The following is a 25,410-nucleotide window of genomic DNA, read 5'->3' as shown; positions in this document are numbered from 1 at the left end:
TTATGTGATAGGTCCTGGGTTGGGTCCTTCCTCCTCGCCATAACTTTTGGAAGCCTTCTTGAATAAACACACAAGTATTCTTTTTTTTTTTTCTCCTTTGAGAGTTCTGCATGCTTAAAATGCTTCCCAGAGATAAGCAAGGCTCTGTTCTCCGCGAGGCAGCTCAGGACCTCGGGGCCATGGCTCGCAACATGGCACTGCGGCGTGTCCCGGGAACCCAGGCGAGGCACTGATGCTCTGCATGTGAGTTGAAGGATAACTTCGATAAAAAAAAAAAGTGGGGGGGGGGAGGGGAGGATGGGGGGGAAGGAGAGAGGGAGAGAGATTTGGCCAAACCTTCAAAACAAGAAATAACGATAAAGACAAGATAAAAGAGAAGCTGGTTGTCGGGATGACTTGCGATTGGAATCAGTATAGTGTAGGAATGTCTGACTTAACAAAATAGTTGAATCACCCAAAAGCTGACTCCAAAGGTTTTCTTTACCTTTTTGTAAACTCTTCTGTACAGAGGAGTTGACATTTCACTAAGCAGTTTATGAATACCATGCATCTTGATCCATGTCACATGATTCTCCCCGATTCCAAGCTTTCTTTTTTTTCCATTTTTGTTTTCCTTCCTTCCTTCCTTCCTTCCTTCCTTCCTTCCTTCCTTCCTTCCTTCTTTCCTTCCTTCCTTTCTTTTTTATTTTGAGTGCTGGTCCTGGGGCTTGAACTCAGGGCCTGGGCACTGTCCCTAAGTTTCTTTTGTTCAAGACTAGGACTCTACCACTTGAGCCACAGCGCCACTTCAGGCCTTCTGGGGAGTTTGGTGGAGATAAGAATCTCACAGACTGTCCTGCCCAGGCTGGCTTCAAACCGTGATCCTTGGATCTCAGTCTCCCCAGTAGCTAATGTTACAGGCATAAGCCACCAGCACCACACCAACCCCAAAGTTTTATAAACAACATCCCAGCACATTCAAAGAGCGTGCTAAATCAATGACATTTGTTGCTAAGAAATTCAGATAATAGGGATGCTTTCCATTTGCTTTTTAAAGTTTCAACATTTAGGAAAAAACACTTCAGAGATAACTTTCTCCAAATTTTCACACTGGGCTCTAGAGTTAGAGAAGTAACTGTGTCCACCTCTAAGCTTCCTGGGGAAATGGTTGAGGTTAGACCAAAGCCCAAGAACCACATGTTGGAATTAAACTGACCTGGTCATCTCTTCAAACATGGGTAGACCACACACAATGCCATTGGCGAAATCCCCTGGACAGAAGGAGCATCCTCTAGCTTCTCCATCCCCCCCATGACTCCACCGCAAACCATCTTCCCAGCCCTACTGCTTTGTCCCTCTTCCCAGAGTTCCCTTCCAGTCGCGCCTCTCCTGGCCCCACACGGCCTTCAGAACAAAGTGCAGACTGCATAGATTGGCAATCAGGAGCCCAGGCCTGAGACACCCCCCCCCCCAATCCACTCCCCCCCCCCCCCACTCCTCCAATCCTCCTTTCCATTTCACTAAGCGAACTCTCTGGCCTCTGTTACCCCAGGCAAGCTAGGGCAGGGTAGGCCGCAGAGTCTAAGGCTGTGCCAAAGGATTTGGTAAGCAAGCTTAACGCAAGACTTTAAAAAAAATAGAAATTCATGTAAAGCATTCATGTAAAAGTGCATGGTGGAAAATTATCGCACTTTCAAATGAAGACAGGATCCGGTTCTCTCATGGACTTTGCACTTAGGTACTTTTCCTGCACCAGAGTTCCTCAGGATTGGTCCTCACAACTTCTTTTTTACATTAGTTATCTCTCCCTCTCTCTTTCAACCTTTTTTACATTAGTTCTCTCTCTCTCTCTCTCTTTCAACTTGTTTACATTAGTTCTCCCTCCCTCCCTCTCTGCCTGTCCGTCTGTGTCTCTGTCTGTCTGTCTGTCTCTCTCTCTCTCTGTGTTCTGATACTCCAGCGTTTATTGGTAGCTGTGTTTTCCAGCTCCTTCCCAAACCAGAGTGGGTATTCTGCAACGCCACACACACGCACACATGCACACACACGCGCACACACACGCACGCACGCACATGCACATACACGCACGCACACACATGCACACACACGCACACACACGCACACGTATGCACGCACATGCACACACACACGCACAAGCACACATGCACACACGCATGCACACACATGCACACACATGCACACACACATGCACACACACACGCACAAGCACTGGCCCCGGGCTCACACTGGCCGAGCAGAAAGGGGACCCGGGTGTACGTCGCTTGGTCCAGCATGTGTCCAGAAGATGGACGTGGTGGTGAGGACTTAACGACCGGGATATTTCTCACGACTGGAGGGGACTAGGCGCCCCTCACCACGGAAGGGGCGGGCGGCGGGCACCTGCAGAGGCGAGGGGGCCGGGCTGGGCGCTCGGGGCGCGGGCGCGGGGCTCCCGCCAGCTCGGCTCCTCGGGCTGGCACTGAGTTCGCCGCCAGCCCGGGGAAGGGAGCCGCGAGTGGACCAAGCCAAAGCACCACAAGCCCGCCAGCGAGCGAGCAGGGGCGGGCGGGCGCGGGGCGGGCGGGCGGCACCCACCGCCCCGGCCCACGAGCTTCCCCCGCGCCCGCCCGGGGAGGGAGGGAGGGGGCGCGCCGGGCCCGGGGGCCGCGGGCTGCGCGGGGCGCGGGGCCGGGTCCCTCCCCTCCGCGGGCGCCCCCCCCCCCCGCGCGCCCCTCCCCGCGCCCCCCCCCGCGCCCCTCCCCGCGCGCCCCCCCCCGCGCCCCTCCCCGGGCGCCCCCCCCCGCGCCCCTCCCCGGGCGCCCGCCGGCGGGCCCGCGTGGGCACTGGGCATGCTCAGAGGCGGCGGCGGCGGCGGCGGCGGCGGCGGCGCAGCTCGGGCGCCCGGAGTTGGAGTTGCCGCGAGTTTCCCGCCCCCTCCCTGCCCGCGCGCGGGGGGCCGGCCGAGCGCCGTGCGGACGCGGGGCGGCGCGGGGCGGCGCGGGGCGCGGGGCGCGGAGCTCGTGGCCCGCCGCTGCCGGAGCGGGCTCGCCGGTTGGGACGCGTGCCGCGCGCTGGCACCGCCCGGGCACGAGCCGGGCTGCACGGTAGGGCCCGGGGGGGGGGGCGGGCGGGGAGGGCCGGGCCGGAGGGGGGGACCGGGGGCGGGGTGGGGGGAGGACGGACCGGCGCCCCGGCCGGGCGGCCACGCGCGACGCCCTCGAGCCGGCCGGCGGGCTGCGGGTGCGGAGGCGCCGCGCACGCGGAAGGGGCCGGGGCTCCGGGCGGCTCCACGCCCCGCGCGCGGCCCCGGGGCAAAGTTGAGGAGGGCGCCCGGGGTTCCCCGCCGTCGCCGCGGGGGTCCGGGCCCGCCCGGGGCGCGGGGGGGGGGACGGCGGGGGTCGCCGGGTCGCCGCGCCCCCTCCACGGAGCTCTCCCGCCTCCGGGCGGGAACGGGGCGCCTCACCCCGGTGGGTCGGGAGCCCGCGGACGGCGGGAGCGCGATGCCCGCCCCACCTGAGGGGGAGCCGCCCCCGGCCCCCCGCCCCCCGCCCGCCGGGGCTGTGCGCACGGGGCCCAGGGCGCCAGGCTCCCCCCCCCGCCCCCCGGCTCCCCCTGGGCTCCGGCCCCGGTCCGGTCCCGTCCTCACCCACAGGGCGGCCCCGCGTGGCCTGAGCGGACGGGGTGCGGTGGCGGTGGGTCGGGAGAATCTTTCCGCCCCCCCCCCCCAGGTCCTCAGCCCCTCCCCAAGCCCGCCCGGCCCGGCTCTGGAGGGTCAGGTGGGAAGTTCAGCCCGGCCTTATTGCCCCTTAGAAGGGGGGGGGGCGTGGAGGGGTGTCTGCTTTTGATGACCCCCCCAGACTCCATAACGACCCATCCCCCGCTTCTGTTCCTCCCCCCCCCCCCCGGGGACGCACTGTGGGGGGGGGAGGGGGGAGGGCCAGGCACCCCGGCTCTGCCCCGTCCGCCCTCTCCCCTTTTGGGGTAACCTAGCTAGGCCCCTGGAGCTGCCAACTTACAGACTGCAAGGGTGTGGAAGGGGCGCGTGTGCGTGTGCGCGCGTGTGCGCGTGTGTTTCCCGGCTTCACTTTCTTCCCTTCTCGCCCTGAGTTCTGGGGTTCTGCCTGGGTGTGCACCAGCCGGGGAGCCGCGCCGCTGTCCTGCCCCCCGGGGGGTCGGAGCCCGCCCTCGCCCGCCCCCCGAGGCCGCTCGTGGGAATCCGTCCAGGCGTGATTATGCAGGCTGGAATCGGCTCCTCTTTTCCCTTCTTGGCTGAACACCTTGGCCGTTGAGTGTCGTGTGTTAAGTTCTTAAAGGGGCACCCCCACAAACGGCCCAGGGGCCCTGATGGAGGGGCTCGCCGGTGCCGCTGGGCGTTTGCTTTGCCTTCTCCCCTCAGGCCAGCCCACCTTGGGAAAGGTCTCCGGATGTGGGGATCGGAGGGTGTGACACGCTGGCACGGGTTCTGGCACAGAGACAGGCCGGGTGCGGCTCTCCTCCAGCTCAGAGCGGGGCTGAGGGGCGCGCGTTAGCCACCCTGAGCTTCCGTTTCCCTCTCTGTTCCGTGGAGATGATCGTGACCTTAGCCCTCTCTCCATCCCTACCACGAAGCTTGGGAGAGATAATGGATATAAAAAGGGCAAGACAAACAACAACAGGGAACCCTTCGAATGTCATTCATACCTTAGGTTTTTAAATTTTACAAAGCCTTACTCCAACAACCCATCCCCTCTCGATTCCTCCGTGTTTCTTGGATTTCAGGGTGGGAAGTCCCTCACACCTCTCCAAGAGGGGCCCTGTGGTACGGATTAGGACACTCTACCAGGTTTGCCTTATCAACATTCGTCATGCCAGGCCTCAGAATGTCAGGTCAGCAAGGCCGTGTTTTACTCGCCAAGGATGATGAAGAAGTCAGAAAGCCCTGGGAAGGGACTCTGAGTTGGCTTCTCATCGTGACCTTGAACTAAGGACTGAACTCAGTCTCAGGGGCTGAAACCGTTCTGTGAGATTGAAGGCCAGTGCCCCTGGGGGACACTGAGAGGAGAGCTTGTTTGTCACTCAGGAAGAGTTCACCAGGCGGCTCCCGGAACCCCAGGGGTCTGCCTTCCCTGATCCTAGGGTAGAGGGTCTGAGATGCAAGCATCAGAGTCCCCTGCTAAAGCGCAGGTTGTTGGGTGATTGTGTAGATGGAAGGTGGAGGTTCAACAATCTGCACTTGTGAACTAGTTTCAGATCATGCTAATACCCACGTCATGCAAACAGTATCATTCGTTTCCAGGGAGACGGGGTGGGGCGTAGGGAGACCGAGAACCGGGAAAAGCAGAGGGAGAGGGAGAGAGGAGGTTTGCTCTGAGATGACATTGTTTTGGTATCTCATCTAGAGGCAGGGTTTCTCCCCGGTGCTTTTAGGAAATTCCTTTAAGCACTTTCTATTCCGTTATGTGCGCCACTTCCCCTTGTCCAGTTTTAAGGATTCTGGTTGTTCTTCAAATGAACAGATGTTACAAAAAGACAGAGCTGCCCTTTTTCTTGCTATAAAGTACACGGTGGTTTCTAGAAAACTCTTGGGTAGTCTCAGATTGGTGACGTTCGTATGGATGAACTCAGTAACTGTTTCCTTGATTTCATCTCAGACATTTGTGGAGTGGGAATTTGGACAGCATTCTAACCCTTGATTCTTAAGCTTATGGTACTAGAGCAGATCCCTTTGCACTCTTATGAGCAAAGATGAATGTCCTTTCGTTGGCGTCTTCTCTGAAGGAAGGGCGGCCCAGGCCTTCCAGGGAGAATGACGTGAATCCCTTGATGGGTGTCCTGTGGGGGCCAAGGCCTTCCTTGCCCTCTGGAGGCCGTGGCCTTTGGCCTTCAGGGACAGCTCTGCCATCTCAGCCGGGTGCCCTGGGTGAATTCGTTGACCATCAGGCACTGTTTGGGCTCAGCCCAGTCCTAAACCCTGCACCTTGTCGCCTCCACCCCCCGCCGTCTTGTGCAGAGAGCTCACCATGACTTGCTATGACCTACATTGTGGCCTTGAATTTTTAACTGCTTTCCTTTAGAGAGGCTTCAGGAGCTGGCTTGAATAGGAGGGTGCCTGACATAACATCCCAGGGAAGAAAGAGATTTTGTATAGTGTAGCACACAAACGGACTTGGGGGAACGAGGTGGCCAGTCAGTACTTAGCAATTCTTGCATTGCTATGCCAGATGGAATCCCAGCTGACCCTCATACTTTATCTCAGCCTTCCATTTGTGTTTTGTTTCAGCGTAAGATGATTAACACTAGAGAAGCCTATCAGAAAATCAGAAGCCTATTCAAAAACTCAAGTGTACCACTTAGTGTTTCAGTAGATAAAACTGCAAGGCCCAAACTAACTTGTTTTCCGGACAGCAATCAGCACTTGGTGAAGGGGAGAGACCTTTGGGACGGAATCCTTAAGATTCAGTAGCTCAGTTACACGGTTTCTCCCACTTAGTATAAGGAAGGAACCTTTCCCATAACATGATGTTTGTATTTTGGGCGTTACCCCACTTTTCACTGCTAGGATCTGTTCCAGGATGAGAGGTCCTTTTTCCTTATCATTGTTGTTTACTTTCCGTAGCAGTGCCTGGCTTGGTATCTCCTGAGAGCTGCTCTTTATGATACTTTCTTTTGCTTTGGTCATCGGGGCTGTTAGATTAGTGGGTCACATAGAGTCAGGGACTATTCCTGGAAGGCCATATTCAACCTTCCTACAGGGGTGCTTTTATACAAAAGCCACAGTTTATACTGCATCAATTGAATGGTATTCTTTTTTTTCTTTTTTCGTATTTCAACATTTGCCAATTCCAGAAATCCAGTAGATCTTAAACATGATGAACATGTTTAATATTTAGTTCATTTCTCTTTAACCTAGTATGTTAAGAGCGTGTATCCGCTGATCCCATCTTAAGATAAAGCAGTTTATTTTCTTACACCAGAAAACATTTTCTGCTCAGTGCTGTCCAGCAGATAGAATTGAGCAGCAAGTGAATTAGCTCAGTAGTTCTGAGAGTACATTGGAGGGTTGCGGTTTGGGTAAATGTTCATGGGTATGCTCTTGTAAAGGGCAGTCTGGAAAGAACTATGTAATACATTCTTTTCTTTTTTGGTGGCTCATGGGGCTTGAACTCTGGGCCTGGGCGCTGTCCCTGGCTTCCTTTTGCTCAAGGCTAGCACTCTGCCACTTGAGCCACAGTGCCACCTCTGGTTTTCTGGTGGTTTGTTGGAGATAAGAGTCTCACAGACTTTCCTACCGGGGCTGGCTTTGAACCACAATCTTTAAATCTCAGCCTCCTGAGTAGCTAGGATGACAGGCGTGAGCCACCGGCTCCTGGCTGTATTACATTCTTAATAGACTCTGAAAGGTATCACATTTAACAGTATTAATAAAAGGGAAACTTGTTGATCACATTTCCAGGACATTTTGGGGGTTAAGGCGGGCACTGGTGAAGCATGCCTATAATCTTAGCTACTCAGATGGCTGCGAGCTAAGGACTGTGTTTCATTGCCAGCCTGGACAATTGAATCTATGAGACTCTCATCTCCAATTAGCCACCAAAAAGCTGTAAGTAGCCAGGCGCCAGTGGCTCACTCCTGAAATCCTAGCTACTCAGGAGGCTGAGAGCTGAGAATCAGGGTTCAAAGCCAGACAGGGAAGGAAACTCTGTGAGACTCTTATCTCCAATAAACTATTAAGAAAAAGCCAGAAGTGGTGCTGGCGCTCAAGTGGTAGTGTTAGCCTTGAGCCAAAGAAACACAAGGACGGCACTCAGGCCCAGAGTTCAAGTCCCAGGGTTGACAAAAAAAAAAAGCTGTAAGTAGGGGTGTGGCTTAAGTGGCTCCAACCTTGAACAAAAATGAAAAGACAAGAGTGTAAAAGAGTGTTCAAGCCTCAGTACTGGTACATACACACACTCACACACACACACATCACTTTTGATGTTATATGTATATCTGATAGGACTTCATTACTGAATTAGCATATTCTATAGGGTTAGGGGTTTTACCTAATTAATATATATATATCCCTAATCTATAGAGCACTTTATGAATTTTAATTGGGTAATAAACTCTAGAACATTGCTATTATTTTCTTTTTATTTCAGTGGAAAAGTTTGCGATGGGTAAGAAGGCTCCATGAAAGAACTCGACTGAGATCATGTAAATGGTGACATTACATCTTTCTAGGGAGGAGATGTGTTTTAGGTTGTTCCTGGAGTAGAAGTACAAAGGCTTGCATTTGTGCCGGCATGTAAATGATTTTCAGAACATACAAGACAATAGATGGTGCCTAGTGCAGTATGAGACTTAGGATACTATTAGTGATTCTGTGGCAACAGTCAAACAGCCTATTGTTTAGTTGGTTCTTGTTTGTGTAACTTCACTGGAGTAGCAGAAGAACAAGTGGTGGGTAGGCAGAACAGAGGCACACTTCGTGGGTGACAGGGACGGGTTCCTAGTCAACAATGGAGGTGGGAATAGTGGTTTGAGTACAGACAGAAGGATTCATTAAGGTGTAGGCTTCGGTGGGTAACGTTGGGTAAAAGAGGAATAGCTTTCCAGGAAGAGGGCTCTTGACTAAACAACTCGATTTAAAAGTGGGCAAGGGATTTACATCACATAGATTTTTTTTGTTGTGGTTGTTGAAGAAGAAGCATATGAGAAAATATGCTTAGCACCATTAGTCATCAGGAAAATGCAAATCAAAACCTCAATGAGATGCCACTTCCCTTCTGCCAGCCGGGCAATGATCAAAAAGACACAGGAGAAACTGGAATCCCCATACCGCGTGTTGCGGAGAGAAATGTGAAATGCGCAGCCAGTTGGGAAAACAGTTTTAGCACTTCCTTAAAATGTTGAGCATTAGCTACCTCAAACTAATTCCACCCAAGAGATTGAAAACATTCCTCTGAACCCCTCTAAATAAATATTTATAGCAGCCTTAGTCAGAGTAACCAAAAGATGGAAACACAAATGTTTATCAACCAATGAATAAGCAAAATATTATATTTCCAAACCATGGAAATCCAATCAACAATAATAAAATGAAATGAAGTTTTTTTTGCTGCTACAAGGGTCACAGGTGAACCTTGAAAAAAAACGTAGTGTGTGAAAGAAGTCAGACATTGTAGAGACACCTATATACCCATGTTTTGAGACACTCTTTACAGTAGCCAAATTATAGAATCACCCTAGGTAACTAGTAGTGGATAAAGGAATAAAGAACGTGTGTAGATACACAATGGAATTTTACTTAGTATGGAGAATGAAATTACGTTATCGGCTGGAAATGAATGGAACTGGAGATTGCTACGTTAAGTGAAATAAGTCAGTCCCACGAAAGCAAATATTGGGTGTGTTCTCTCACTCGGGGAAGCTAGGGGTCAACAAAACAAAAACCATGAAGTAAGAGAGGACTACTGGGGTGAGGGAAGGGGTCTTAGAAGGGAAAGGAAAAGGGTAAACAAGTATAACAGAAGGGTGAATATGATCATACATGTATGGAAATGCCATGATAGATAAAATCTTTTATCATGCCGAATTTAATATACAGCAGACACAAAAGGCTATGTATTGTATGGCTGCAATGTGAAATGTCCAGGACAGGAAAATGTACACATGGGAAGTAGATTCGTCATTGCCGGGACATGCATGGGAAGTGACTGAAGTTTCCTTGAGAGGAGATGAAATGTTCTAGAACTAGTGCTGGTTGCACAACTTTATAACTGTTGAGTCACACACATTTAAAAGGGTGACTTTTTGTGGTTAAATGAATTATACTTTGTATGAATTATACCTTGGACCAGGGCCAAAGCACAGTTTAAAAAAAATAGCCAAGCAAAACCCAGGAATAGGCTGTCAGCTCCTGCTGTGTGGCAAACTCTGGTTTATCCCTTTCTCCTTGTTTCCATTTGAGTGCTTTAGGATACCGTTATTCTCTCATCAGGAGCCTTTTTTCTACATTAAAGGGGTTTTGTATCGGTTTGCTTCTGAGTCAGAGCCATAGTTTCCATGGCGAATGCTTGTGATCTTCAGATTGGCTTCTTCCTGGATTTCCCTCTGGAAACAAATCCCCCCGTGTTGGCTTCCTTGTAGTGAGCCACCAGAGGGCATGGTGACTGGGCAGCTTCGGTTTAGCTCCTCACTGAAGATTTGACGATGGTAGACATTTTGGTGTCATTTACTACTTTGTTTGTAGACTCCCGTCAGGATTGCACTCTTCCCACTTTCTGCGTCTCTGGCTGAACGCCGACAGGACCGCGTTGGTCCTGGGCAGTTCCGTGTGAACATCGGTGTGCGGGGCTCAGAGATCATGACGCTTCCGGGAGGTTTCACGCTGCTGGAGCTGAGGTTTTCCTCCGGGGAAAGACGCCTCCTCCCCTTCTCTTTAGTGGTGAGGGGTAGCCGTGACTGCAAACTCGTGCCAGCCGCACGGGGGAACCTTGTTAGAAACGTGTTCCGTGGGTTTGGTCTGACACGATGCTACTGGCTTTTTCCTTTCCACAAAGGGCCGGGCATTCCCTCCGGAGGATAAGGCCACCGAATCTGTGAAAGGACGCCAAGAAGGAAGAGGGTTTCAACTCCATGTGACTGTGGCAAAGAAATGGGGGGCTCGGGGGAAAATGAACTTGCGTCTTGATTTTCGAGTTATCGTAGCTTTGGCGGAGCGTCTGTGGTGTGCTGGTCTGGAGTTTGGATCCTTTTCAGGGTGTTGGTTTCCCTTTTTCTTTTCCTTTTTGCTGGTACTGGGGCTTGGGTCTCCTACTTGGAGCCAGAGCTGCTTGTCCCCGGAGCTCCCCCGCTTCCTCTGTGGCTGGCGGCCTGTCTCATGGAGTTGGCGTGGTGAGATGGGGTACTGTTGCTTTCTCATGCTGGGTTACATAATTACACAGTTGTAGGGTTACACAAGGTACGTTGGTGGCTTGTTAACTTCTGTCTCCTTTATCATTTGAAGTGGGGGGGGGGAATGAGGAATTGTGTTTATATTTCACTTAAGTTGACAGATCTCCCTTTCCATTCTTCTGGGAAACAATATATAAGAATAGTTGGGTTTTGTTTTTTTGTAAGTTTTCTACGAAGATAGCCACAAATACAGCACACAAAACTGGTTTCTGCTTGTCATTGCCTGAAATTCAGCGCTTTCCTCAATGTAGTAAATCTATGCTACGAGACCAGTGCCGTATTCTTGCCTCTTTCAAGAGCTGACAGATTGGAATCTGATGACTTGGAAGACAAGCGATTGTGCGGTCGTGCACTTCGTTAGAATGGCATGCCTGTTCTCAGGCACCAACATCAGACAATCAAAAATTAAGTATTTGGCCAGGCCCCAGTGGCTCACGCCTGTGATCCTAGCTACTCAGAAGGCTGAGATCTGAAGATCACGGTCAAAACCAGACTGGGGTAGGAGAGCCCGTGAGTCTCTTTATCTCCAATTAACAGCCAACAAAAACCGAAAGTGGAGCTGTGGCACAAGTAGTAGCACCACTCGCCTTGAACAGCAAAGCTCAGAGACAGTGCCCGGGTCCGGAGTTCAAGCCCTAGGACTGACACCTCCCCAAAATAAAACTTTAAAAAAGAGAAACAAAGAAAGTAAGTGTTTTGCTGAGACCTCACTGGGACTAACTGCCCTTTCGGGAGGTGGGAGGGAGTGAAGGGGTCCCTCAGAAGTGAGGATTGCCCCGTTTCTGAGGCGGGTGATGTGTAGGCTTTAACCTAGTCACCTTCTGTAACTGTTGGTGACTGAACCGGGTCAGGTGAGGCAGGAAACAGTTAGATGCTTTGTTTTATTTTGTTTTGCTTGGCTTTGCTTTGTTTTGTGTTTATGTTGGCACCGGGGCTTGAACTCCCGGCCTTTCCTTCTTGCTTGGCTTCTTTGCCTGAGGCCGGCATACTCTTACTTGAGCCACAGCTCCCCTTCCAGCCTTTTGTTGGTTCATTGGAGACGAGAGTCTGAGGGGCTTTCCTGCCCAGGCTGGCTTCTAACCACGACCCTCAGTCCTCGGCCTCCTGAGCAGCTGGGCATGCCAGGCAGTAGTGGGGCTTGACCTCAGGGCCTCGCTGCTCTCCCTTAGCTTTGTGCTCAAGGCTGGCGCTGTACCCTTTGAGCAACAGCTCCACTTAGGACTTTTGGCTGGTTATTTGGATGTAAGAATCTCATAGATTTTTTTTTTGGTGGGGGGAGCGGCCTGGGCGGGCTTTGAACAGTGGTTCTGAGATCTCAAACTCCCAAGTAGCTAGGATTACCAGTGTGAGCCAGTGACACCTGGTGCATAGTGGATTTTTAAAAACAGAGCAACAAATCCTGAAAACAAACACCTTCCTTAGGAACAGCCCTCTGCCTCCAATCCCGCCAGGCTGTGAGCTCCTTCAAAAGCAGAGGTTTTCTGTTTCTTTTTACTCCTCTGGATACAAACACTGAACTCAGTGTGGCAAGTTGTAGAGAATCAGTAAAAGTTTGTTGAACCACACTGCTGCTTTGGTTCTGAGATTTCCGTTCACTCTATTAATCTTTTTGTCACTGTGTTATTTTTCTAATTTAATATCCACCTACGGGTTTGGTACTTTGGAGTTGGCCTTGGGGCTTGAACAAAGGGCCTGGCTGCTGTCCTTGAGTTTTCCTGCTGAAGGCTAGTACTCTACCCCTTTGGGTCACAGCTCTACCTCCAGTTTTCTGGTGGTTAATTGGATACAGGAGTGTTACAGGCTGGGGGCTTTCCCGCCTGGGCTGGCTTGGAACTGTGGTCTCAGATCTCAGCTTCTTGAGTAGCTAGGATTACAAGCGTGAGCCACCGGCTCCTGGCCCAGATTTTCATTCTAACATAGTGGGTGATTCTAAGCACTTTGCAGTTGATTCCTTTACTCGTTACCATAGATTGCCCGCAATAGGTACTGTCAGTTACCTCTTCCTGTAGAGAAAGGGCACGCGATAGACCCTATTGTCCTGTGGAGCAGCCTTGGCAAGAACTCCCCTCTCCTTACTTCAACTCTCAAAAACCTCCCCCCCTTTCTAAGAGTGGCAGGACAGTGGTATTAGGCATGCCTTTCCTTTCTTCTCACTTCCCACCTTTCTGCTCTCTACTCATTCCCATGTTCCAGAAGGTGTGACCGGAGCGTGGACCATGGCTCCTTCCCAGTGTCCCCGGCGTGGGCTGTGGCCCCTCGGTTAGGATGACCTGGAGGAAGAGCGGCTCCTCCGCGGGGTTTGTCGGGAGGGACGGAGAATCGAGGGCGAAGTTGCTCAGAACCAGGGGCCATGTCAGCCGATAATCGCGCTCAGTCCTCGGGCAGGGCTCTGGCCTGTGAGCCCAGCCTGGGCCTCCGCCATCAGGTAACCGGCCGGCGCCGCCCACACCCTCACCGCACTGGGATCAACTTTTTTAATGGGAGTTTCATGGAAACTTGGTGAAAAGTACGGGGGTCCGTATTCCTGGGGCCACCTGTTGCTGATACCTGGCTAAATCCCCGCGTGTCCACGGGAAGAAAGACAGGAAGTGCGATGAGCCCCAGACCCCTTTAGCAAGGAGTCTTTGTGTCCTAGACCACTGTAAGATGATGTGACCGTTTGAAAGCTTAAAAAAAAGTTTACCTTTTGTAGAAGTCACTCTGAAAGCCAATAAAATAGTGCTGAAAACCGTTCTTTGAAATGTTTCACATTGGCCTTCCTTGAACATGTATAAAATAGAGAACCACTATTCTCTCAGGACTGGCGATGGAGCTTGGTGATAGAGTGCTTGCCTAGCATGCACAAGCGGAAGGTTTTGTCCCCATTACTACAAAACAACCACAACCACTCCCGCGGGTAAGGAAGGTCCTTCCTGCGGATTGTATATGAGACTTCGCTGGGAAGAGGAGAGGCCTTTCCTTCTTTGAGGAAGACACTGACAAGTGGATAAAAAACAAGAACATGTCCTGGTCTTTCTTTGTGTGTTGGGGTGGCGACTTTCTGGGGCTTGAACTCAGGATCTGGGGCTGTCTCTTGCCTCTCTCACTTCAGACTGGCCCTTTACCGCTTGAACCGCACCTCCAACAGATGATGTCTGAACACCACGAATGTGGAACGCAGTTACATCAACTGCTTTTCTTTCTTTTTTTTCTTTTTGTAGTTAAATGAGAAGCTGGCTCAGCCGCGTCTCGATTTCTCTCGAGATTCCCACCAGATCTTTTCCTCCGTGGCGTGTCTCCTCTGTGTTGAGCCCCTTTCCTTCTGCACAGCCTGGGTTTGCAGGGCAGCGAGACTCATGGATTAGCGATCAGATGCCCAAATGTCTTATGCAGATTAGAATTTTATTGTCTATACAGAGGTACTACTTTGTTATTTATAGAGAGTGGAATTTTGTTCCTTTCCATATGGTTTTCCCTGGCTAAAACTGCTTGAGACACTTGGAGAAAAAAAAAAGATCCAAGTGAAGACATTGTGATGAGAGCCATCCCTTGGCAGTGTGGATTTCTGTCTCATATTGAATTCCTGGAGGGGATTCCCAAGCAGGTGTGAAGTCCCAAGCAGGTGTAAATTGCTAGGTGTGCCCAGGGAGCAGCTGTCTCCCGGGGGGCCATGCACACCTGCTTCTTGGTGGCCCTGTCACAACCTAGACACATGGGCTTTGACACGGCAGAATTGGACTCGGATGATGGCTGTTCTGAGTCACTCTTCACCCCCTGCCAAAAGAAAAAGCACCTGTGTAAATAGCGCTTTGCGCTGGGGGTTTTACAGTGCGTTGAGTAAACACAGCGCATACGTTGCGGCTGGGGTAGGAAGGCGCCTCCCACATCCCTGTTCTCTCAGTGGGCGGAAGCGATGGGGAACTGGGAGGTAGGTCAGGCCACGCAGAGGGACAGTCCACAGACCATTCTGGAAGGGCTTGCACAGAAAGCGTTGGCGGTTGGCAGGACGTTCTCAGGCGCACCTTTATCTGAAGTGACTGTTTAGCCGTCTGTGGGTTGCTCCAGTCCCTCCTTCCTCTGCCTGTCAGGACCAAGCCTCTGTGCTGACCCGTCTTTCTTTCTTGGCTATTCCACGTGCTGACCTAGGAGAGAAAGAAGGGCAAGTAAAGACGCCGTGGCGCCTCCCCGTGCCGCCCGGAGGCCAAGTGTCGGCGTTACGTGAGGGGCAGAGACCTCAGGAGGGTCGGTCTCAGGACAGCGCGGTCGGGTGAGGGGCAGCAGAAACCCCTGATGGCTGGGCGAAGGGCAATGGACACGAGAGTCCTTTCCCAGGCGTGACGGGGCTCCTTATGCAGACGGATGGGGTGCACTTCGGTTTCAGAACAGAGAGTGAATGAGTGGATTGGAAGGGATTCAAGAAGGGCTATAGCTGGACAGCTTGGCGTTTCCTCTAGTTCCAGGACGAATGATGGTGGATCTGTGCGGAGGTAGGCGGTGGCTCGGGCGTGTCGGTGGGTTGGAGTGTGGGGTGAGAGACGGCAGCCACGGCCCTTGGCTGGCTTGTTCACACCAGGCGAGGCCTTTCCAGGGACATCGCTTGCTTCTTCCCCAGAGGAGATAACAGGCTGCTCGACAGCAGGCTTATTTTTTCATCCCAGTTTTAATCATTTTTGAGTCTAAGTCTTCGTCTCTCCGCTTCTGGTGCAGACACGCGCGCGGGGAGGGGAGTGTGCGTCGGCGTGCCGCTCGGCGCGTTCACGCCAGGGGAACGCGCGGTGCCTGGAATACAACTCCGGAGGCACTGAGCTAGACGCAGCGAGAGGTGCCGCGGTGGCGGGGCGCCCTCCCGGGTCATTCGGAGCACTTTACCGTGCGTGGAGACGCACCCTCTCTGATTTCGTTTCTCCCTCTGCAAGAGGAGCCTAGGAACACCAACAAACTCCTGGGATGGCTGCCGGGATTCCGTTCGATAACTTAGCGAAATACGGTTTGACGTGAACGGTCCATCCGTGCACCTTGCCGCTCTGTAGTCCTCCTTGCCGCTCTGTAGTCCTCCTTGCCAGTAGAGGGTGCCATTGCTTGGAGGCCCTAGTGGACAATTGAATGGTGGTGGATGAAGTATTTTTTCCTTTGGTGAGTGTTCATTTATCTATGAATGTCTTTGTTTCCTTTTTGAGGGGGGGCCCAAGTTTGGTAAACGTTATTATTGTTTGTTAATATTTATTGAAACTGTTTTGTGTACTGGTTATCCCTCTGTAGATGAGCCAGTGGGTGACATTTGTTTGTCACTCTGAAAAATGAGAGTTTGATGAGTGAAAGCTAGCTTATTTTTTCTTTTTTTAAATTGAGATTGTTTTAGATCTTAGGGGGTACTCAAGGCAAGCTCCAACACCCAAGGTTGAGAGGGATTGATGGTTAATGGTTTCTTAGCATTGGGTCCCAATGGAGAGAGATCAGAGGATGAAGCTCACCACCAAGTTTTCCCGAAGACCAGGGAGTGGACGTTCCTAGTGTGGCGTTTGTCACTGCAGCTGAGCTCCCATGACGGACCACACTAGGGACCTTGTTCAGAAACGTTTGGTACGGGCTGGATGTGGTTGGGCAAGCCTAAAACCCCAGCTATTTCAGAAGCAGAGATAAGAAGGTCATGGCTTTGAGAGCAGCCAGGGGAGACTTCAGGGCGCCACTTGAAAAACACTAAAAGCCAAAGGGTTGGGGTGTGTGGCTTAAGTGGTAGAACTGCCTCATTAGCAAGCACAGGCCGCTGAGTTCAATCCCTGATACCCAAAGAAAATCGAAAGAAAGGAAGGAAGAGAGGGAGGGAGGGAAGGAAGGAGAGAGGGAGGGAAGGAAGGAAATATTTGCTGATGGTCTTGTTTTCTTCTTGTCTTTATTTCCTTAGTTATACATACCTTATACATTTCAGTGCTATTTCTTTTCTTTGCTCCTCCTCCTCCTCCTCCTCCTCCTTTTATTGGTCAGTCATGGGGTTTGAACTCTGGGCCTGGGCACTGTCCCTGAGCTCTTCAGCTTAAGGCTAGTGCTCTACCACTTGAGCCACAGCGCCACTTCCAACTCTTTGTCTTTTTCACATCTGTCATTTGTCTAGCATTTAAAATGTTCTGAGATGATACACATTCTTGCCACTGGAAAGACTGTTCTTCCTCTCTCCACTTTGTCATAAACTCAGTGACATAGTTGTGCATTTATCTTTTAGTTCAAAATGCATTATTTCTTCAGCTCTTTCATAGGCTCCAAGAATGACCATATGAGATTTTGACTCCACACTGGGAATCCATTATCCAGTGGTAACTACATCACTCTCTTAAATTAACTAGAGATGATGGGAAACATTAGCACATGCCAAAGCATCCTTGTTTGTCTTGAACATTAAGATATATAGAACTAAGTAAAAAATTTCTTGAGAGATACAGACAGGCATCTTTCAGAAAATATTTTCTGTCATTCAGTCATTTTTTTGTCTCATAAACTGACATTGACATAAAAATAGAAGTAGAAGATTTCTAAGGCCCTTCGTTTTACAATCTAGTTTTTAGATCATTTTCTCTGAGACATGGTTGTCTTGCTTTACAAGAACTCAAACACAAATTGGTTCAGTATAAGGCAAGAGCCAAGCAATGGCTTTGTCTTATTCTAAAATTAACACAAAGACTTACAGCCCTATAAATTACATTTATGGAATTTGGCAATGCTATGGGTATGTAGGAATAAATAATTTTGAGGAGTCCCAGTATTTTATGTCTGACCTGGTCAAATTTCCAATCAGAGATTGAATTTGTGTTGAAACGTACTGTCCTTTCTCTGTCCCTTTGGTTTTTATGAGGTGCTGAGTCCTTGAACTCACACTCTCTGTTGTTTATGTAAGAAATCAGGATGTGTCTGATTCGTTTCCCTAGAGGGTGTCAAGAAATTCTCCTAACAGTTCACTTAAATCCTCCTTAATTAAAAGTAAAGAACATGTAATATACAAGAGGACTTGCTTCTTGCTTGGAAGCAGGCGATGGGAGTCCGTGAGTCAGATGCAGACAGACAATAGAGATTTCAGAAAGCCTGTGGATTACAGCTTTAAATGACCAGGAGGGTGGCTCAGAGCCCAGCGACTCTTCCCATCTTTGGGGTGCCCTGGTATTTAGGTAGGTGCTGAAGCTGTGTGTGAGGCGACCCGCCGTCCGCTGTGTTTCCTTTCAACTCGGTTCTCCTGCCCCCGTTATGCCTTCTGTGCTGCCCATCCGAGTGAAGAGCTCTTGGGGCCCTGGCGTCCTCCACTCGAGATCTTCCAGTCCGACGCCATTTGGCAGGCGTTGGGCTCCCAGGGGGCTTGAGACCAGTTATCAGAGACTTTGTAATGAGGATGTCAGCCCGGCCCCCGTGGCTCACGCCGGTCATTCCAGCTACTCGGGGAGGCTGAGACCTAAAGGCTGCAGTTTGAAGTCGGTCCAGGTAGGACACTGCGTGTGACTCTTATCTCCACGTAACCAGCAAAAGCCAGAAATAGAGTTGTGACTCAAGTGGTCAAGTGCCCGCTTTGAATGAAAATACTCAGGGACATGAGCTAAGTTTGTGAGTTGGAGAACCAGTATTAGAAGGGCGGGGATATCAGCAGGTGACATCAGCAGGTGAATGGGAGGTCATGCTGGGAAGGGAAGGGTTGGGGGTGGCCAGGGTGAGCTCCTGCTCACCTTGGCTCTCTCTGCCTGATTGGCTGCCCTGGCCCTGCCTTGCCCCACTAAACTGTGTCACTCAGGGTGCTGTCCTTGGTGCTGTAACCAGGCAAAAATGAAACACTGGACTTCAAGCATTGGGATTGTTCGTTGTTGCTTCTCCAGCCTACTGGGCGTCTCCCAACCTCTTTCTCACCTTTCTCTTCCCTCTGCCGGTTGACACTGCCTGGAAGTTCTTGAGCTAGACATCTCTCTGTGTTATTCTGCAAGCCCAATTAATCAAGGGCTCACATTTGCGAAGTGCTTTGCGGCCGCGGCGTTTTCACTAAAGGTAGAGTTGATCTGTGCTAAGTCTGTGCCACCTGGGTCTCGCTCTTGGGTTTCTTTTGCTCACACGTCCTGACTGAGAGCCGGGACTACTTGTGTAGTTCGTGTCCTCAGCACCAAGTCCGGCGTGCCTCCCCGCAGTTGTAAGAGTTTGCATGTGTGGGTGGGGCACACGCAAGGAGAAAGAATCCATCGTAGGTGGGATATACAGGGAAGGGACTGAGTGTGGACCAAAGAGTTGCTTTGCGTGATTACTAAGAAAATGTAGTGGATCAAAGTATGTGTTGGGCTGGGATGTAGGTCAGTGGCAAGACACTTGCCTAGCAAGTGCAACGTCCTGGGTTCAATCCCCGTACCAAAAAAAAAAAAAAAAGAAAGAAAAGACAAAGTATGTGTTGTGAAGAACAAGCATGAGTCATACCGATCATTTGTCTAGAGTAGAAACCAAGTAATTGGCAAAAGACGGTGTGACGTGTCTTTCGCTTTCGTTTCTATCAATGCGATATGATCCTTATGAGGTGGCTGTTGTTGTTCGAGATTTTGGAAGTGCTCGGTTCCCTGCTCGGACATGCAGTGGGCGTGGATGGTGGCCGTTGATGCCACTGGTCAAATCAAATCATGCCTGCCATGCGTGTCCAGAGACAGAATCCTCCCCCTCCTGAAATGAGAGCTTCTAGGTTCATGGATAACTACTAACTGTGTGTCTAGGTGTTAGGAATTAGTGGCATGGAGCTGTACCTTCTCTTTCTTCCTCCAAGTATGTAGTACAGTACTTACTTTCAGCCTTTTTCTTCTTCTTCTTTTTTTTTGGCCAGTCCTGGGCCTTGGACTCAGGGCCTGAGCACTGTCCCTGGCTTCCTTTTTCTCAAGGCTAGCACTCTACCTCTTAAGCCACAGCGCCACTTCTGGCTTTTTCTGTGTATGTGGTGCTGAGGAATCGAGCCCAGGGCTTCATGCGTGCTAGGCAAGCACTCTAGCCACTAGGCCACCTTCCCAGCCCACAGTACTTATTTTCAAAAAGGAAAAACATGTTTTTCACCGATTCTAAAACAGATGTTTATGTTTATTTTTCATTTTAGTATATCTGCAAGCAAATTGTATTAGAGCACATTATATGCTGTTGCTGAATATGTGGTGATTTTCCTCCTAATCTAGTGGTGCATAAAACAATAGAGCTTTATATAATCGGCGACTTCCTAGTTCCAACAGAATATAGTGATTGTTGTCTAATTCCCTGGGCTGTTTGCAGGGTCAAGTCAGATCATATGTTTTTGCTAGAAAACTATGGTTGGATCAACAAACAAAAAGGGAAAGGCACATTTGGAAACTCCTTGACAATCTTTTGCCCGTTTATATTCGTTATGATGAAAGTTTATTTCTATATATCTTAGAAATAAGCTGGAAAGAAATAGAAGGTGCCTATTTGCAGGAATTAAAATCTCAACTCTATTTCTTGAATATTTGAAGTAATGAAAGAATTTTAATGAAAACTTATAGTTGACTTCCTAAAAGATTTTTCTTTCTGAACAATACCCAAGTCTGGAAATCGAGGTGTGTGGTTCAAGAGGCAGAGGGAAAAACCTCAGCAAAAGCATGAAACTCAAATTCAAGCCACAGTACCAGCGTACATACACACACATACAAACAATACCCAGACTTTACTGGTCCTGTTCCAAAGTGGAGAAAGGGTACACTGAGAGTAAACTATCACATTATATTACATGTAACTTGACATACCTAGAGTGATATATATATATATGTGTGTGTGTCATATATCATATACATCTTATGTCTTGTATATAAATCCTTTTATATCCATATATAAAAGATATATAGTATCTTTAAACATATTCATATATATCCATATATATAGCTATATATACACATATATATTTATGTGCACACATATATATATGATGTTTCCACAGTGCTAGAGATAGAACGTAGGGCCACATACATACTAGGCAATAGCTTTGCCACTGAGCTACATTTCTAGCTCCAGAAAATGTAATTTCACCAAGCTGAAACCTTAGCTAATCATTACAGAAAAGACTATCTTAATGGTCCCCAACTTGTTTATAAGTGAAGTCATTTTTTTGTGTCTTAGGAATTCTGTTAGAAGTTTCCAGTTTAATTGTTGAAGGTATTTAGAGCCGAGTGCCAGTGGCTTACGCCTGTAATCCTAGTTACCTGGGAAGCTGAGATCTGAGGATCGTGATTCAAAGCCAGCCAGGCAGGAAAGTCTGTGAGACTCTTATCTCCAGTTAATCACAAAAAGCCAGAAGTGGAACTGTAGCTCACGTGGTAGAGCAGTAGCTTTGAGCAAACAAAGTCAGAGACAGTGCCCAGGCCCTAAGTTCAAGCCCTAGGACACACACACACACACACACACACACACACACACACGCACGCACACATGCACACACACAACATGTTTTGGAAGCTTATAGTAGCAACATTAAGGCTGGGATTGTGTTTTATTGCTCCCTATATTTAAAACTACCTTTCTAGAGGAACTTAATGCGAGCAACTTTTTCCCCTCCTTCTCCCTTTTTCTCCCCATGCAGTAAGAACTGTGAAGGAGGCCAATTTTGGATAGGAGAAGGATGGGGGTGGAAAGATCATGAATTTTATTTTGGACAAATTGAATTTGAGATAAGTTGGAGCATCCAAGTGAAGACATTGAGTAGGAAGTTGAATTTGTGAGTCAAAGATTTAAAAATGTGGCAGTCTTGGTGTAGAGAGGAATTCTCAGTTCTGGATGAGATTACCTTGGAAACGAGGAAAATTGAAACTGGAGATTGACAAATCACCTTTAGCTAGCAGCCCTGTTTTCTTTTGCCTGTGCCCTGTTTTAAAACATTCGAATGAGTTGCCAGAGCTTGTGCTTGTGGCTTTTTGGCTGCCCAGAAAACAATTTCTCTTTTGGTGGCAGCATCCTAATTTTCTTTTAAGAAATTTCCTATCCTTCAGTGTCAAGACTTCGCGCTTCCAAGTTCTGGCTCTGGGTCCAAATGAAGTAGGTGACCCAGGTGAAGGTGGCAATAAGATTGGTCTGAGCGATAATAAAAGGGAGCAAGGCTCCTGCTAGAATGCTGATTACATAGCTCACGCTAAGAATCCTGATTTCTATGTAAAAACAGAATCTAAAAATCTTGGCCATTAAACTAAGTTCTTTCTCCTACAAGGAAAAGAACTCCTGGTTCAAACTTGGTCACATAAAGGAAAGAATTTATTAGCTCACTGAACTAAAAGGCCTAGAGGTACAGTTTCGTGTAGGTTTAATCACTGTGATCAGAACTGTTTTTTCCAATCTGGATTCCATTTCTTCTTTGTTGTCCCTGCTCCCAGATAAAGTCTTTCTACCCTTTGCTGGCCAGGCAGTTGTTGGAGCCATGCCACATCCTGCCAGCTTGAAGAAAATAAGAAAGCCGCTCCTCCCAGACCTCCCTCCACAGTCTCACAATTCCCCCCAACTGGACCAGCGTGGATTACAAGCCCACTCTCAAACCCAAGCGTGGTGGCAAGGGAAACAGCCCTTGTGTTTGGGAGTGCTTTAGACCAGACTTATGCTCAGTGCTGCTTAGAAGGGCCTAGTTGGTAATAACCAAAGTAAAAAGAGGGCAGGGAGCTACTGGGTCATAGGAGCCAGTGAAGTTTGGATGGAATGGGGACGTCAAGCTCGCATGGGTTTGTTGTTCTTAGATGGAGGAGCAAAGCACAGCAGCAGAGGGGAAGCTGAAGGCTGGTGCGGATGGATGTCACAGGGGTTTGAAAGTAGCAGGGATTGCCCAGCACTGCGGAGGATTCGTTTTCAGTTGATACCCAGGAATGAGGAGTGACACCATCGGCCGTGGTGTGACTTTCCAGCCTCCCGTTGCCCAATTGTTGACAAAGACAGTGCTGTAGCAGGTATCACCCAGGCGGCATCTACCGAAGGCCAGAGCAGAGTGAGTGAGGTCAGTGTAGAGTCTCTTGTCCTCGTGTTCCAGAAAGAACATGACCATAGCAATGGTCCATAGGAAGAAAGCTGGATAAGAGCGCCTACGAAATTACCTCTCTCGTGAGCCTCACGTGGTGGATCCCAGTGAAGGGCACGTGGGTAGTGAGGGCTGGGATGTTTGGCTGGATGTGGCTCGAGAGGAGCAGCGTAGAGGGGCGTTGGATGGAGACAGTCAGAGACTGAAGGGCAGGATGGCTATGGCTGTGGACATGGACGCTGATGAAACCGGGAAGAGGTTAGACGGATCTCGTGAAGGGTTCAGATGAGGTGATTCAACTGACTGTTTGCTAAGAACAGACTTTTCATTTCCTCTAAGCTTCTTTGCCTCTGTTTGGATGGAAATTTACTTGGGAGAATACCGATGAATAGTTTTAGGCCCACTTGTCTAGTTTTGAAATATGTACGAGTAGTAATATTTGGGGGGGGGAAGGGTTGTTTTTCATTATGTGACAGGAAACAGGCACCATTTGTCCGGCGGAGTTCTTGAGTTCGTAGACTTTTCAGTTGCTGCGACTATTTGGTGCATGTTTTTCGCCTGCGTTGTCATGGTGCTCCTGGGGGTGATTGACAGTGCCCTCCACACCTTCAAGTAGAGGCCGCGTCTCATTGCCTCTCTTGTGACTCCCGCGGCGACCAGCCTGTGGGGCTCTGTGTTGTGTGTGGAGGAAGAGTAAGTAGGAAGCCGCGTTAGAGACATCTGCTGTCATGGGCAGGGATGGGGAGCTTGACAGTAACCGACACCACGCAAGCCTCCCAGGCTGCAATATTCCGGGCTCCCAAAGTACTTGCTTGGATGGCAGTGGATTGGAGCCAGGGAGAGGGGTTTGGTTTGAAAGGCTTACTGAGGGCGGGGGGGGGGGGGGGAGCGCTTGGGTTTTATAAGCTACTATATCTGATCATCTCAAAACATGTGAAGGTTGTGATAAAAAAAAAAATCCTCCCGATGCAATGGGAATGCAGAAATCTGTAATCTTCAAAAGAATTCGAGCAGGCGGTCTTTCAGATACAGATCTATTTATTACCGATTCTGCAGAGATCAGTCGGTGACAAAGCAGGGGGGCATCGGTATCCGTGTGTTTAGACTAAGGATGAAGAGGAAGAAGGCGGAAGTCCTCAGCTTTCAGGATATCAGCAATGGAATGCAAGCTGTATGGCCTACGAAAACTTTGCTGCCAACAAGGCAATTAATTTTGCTTTCTTTGGAGCTTTTAAAAAGTTCTTCTCAAGGATCCTATTTATCCATATCTGCATTTGTCCTTCCCAAGACCCCTTTTGCTCTTTCTCAGTGTCTTACCTACCTCATCCAAAGTCCTGTCCTAGCAGCACTAAAACCGAACACAACATGGTGCTAGATCTTCCCTCTCTCCCAGGCTGTTGCATGTATGTGTATTCTGTCTGTAATTTCCTAAATTCGATTTTTACTTTTTTAGAGGTACTGAGCTTTCGTTTCAGGGCCTTGCATTTGCTAGGCACTAGCTCTATGATCTGAGTCACATTCACAGTCCTTTGGCTTTGTTTTGAAGACGATGAAGTCTCATGCTATCTAGGCTGGTCTTGAACCATAATAGTCCTGCCTTCACCTCCCAAAGGACTGAGATCACAGGCATATACCACCATGTCTGATCCCTAAGCTCTTCAGTAGATTCATAGAGTTTAGAGATTGTGAAAAATCTTAGATATATTTTTCCCTCAAAATATTCCCAAGGCAAGAATCACTTTTGAATCAACTCAAGGCTTAGGAATCAACAAATTCCTTTACATTTTAGTGTGTCCAGGAGTCCTGAGACTTGGGATATCCTATCTGGGAATGCACGTTTTTAAAGATTGCTTCGACTTTCTTTCGTAAGTAGAACAAGCAGTTGCTGATGAGCATACTGACTTGCTTGGCTTCTAGTTTATACTATTTTACCTGAGCAAAAGTTTTACTGAGGATAAATGCTTAGTTCGTTCTGAGTACAAATCATCTTGTTGCTCCTGTGCCTTTGTGTCCATCTTTATCCAAATTTTAGGCTACTGTGGTTTGCTTGTGCAGGCAGGTGCTCTACCGCTTGAACCACGCCTCCAGCTCAGGTGTACATTTTTACTATGCATTTCAACACCTGTAAATGTGAGAGGTCAGATGTGAGGCCAGCCACCCTTGCTTGTTGTGCTCAACAAAGCAGAATGTGTTTGAGTTAAATTTTAGCCAGAGCCCTAGACTTTATAGAAGCTTCTAGGAAATAAATCTTGGTTGACCTTGCCAATAGCCAGGAATAACATCTGGCACGGAATGTGGTGCTAATTCATGGTAGGACAAAAGAGTGTCTGTCCTCTTCCCTTGTACTGTACTGGGGCTTGAACCTGTGCCCCTGTGTATGTGTAGCATGAACTCTACTGCTTGGGCCTACCATAAGCCCCCAGCTTCTTCTTCATTTTGTTCTGAGATAGTCTTGGTACTTTTGGTTAGGCTAGTCTAGACCTCACGATCCCTTGGCCTCTGTTGGGTTCGTCCCTGTTCCCAGGTTGTGGTAGACATTTTTATTT

General features: G+C 49.4%; 1 protein-coding gene across 1 annotated transcript in view; it reads left to right on the top strand.

Moving 5' to 3' along the window:
* The first annotated feature begins 2,931 nt into the window (after nucleotides 1-2,931).
* Nucleotides 2,932-25,410, top strand: part of Stxbp6 (syntaxin binding protein 6) — a 176,812-nt gene continuing 154,333 nt past the window's right edge. Inside the window, exon 1 of the mRNA XM_048362947.1 lies at nucleotides 2,932-3,083. The gene's annotated coding sequence lies outside the window, so the exon portion shown is untranslated. The remainder of the gene's footprint in view (nucleotides 3,084-25,410) is intronic.

The sequence above is a fragment of the Perognathus longimembris genome, chromosome 14, assembly GCF_023159225.1.
Source record: "Perognathus longimembris pacificus isolate PPM17 chromosome 14, ASM2315922v1, whole genome shotgun sequence".
Lineage (NCBI taxonomy): Eukaryota > Metazoa > Chordata > Mammalia > Rodentia > Heteromyidae > Perognathus > Perognathus longimembris.
The sequence above is the reverse complement of the archived record's forward strand: the minus strand, read 5'-3'. Positions and strand labels throughout refer to the sequence as shown.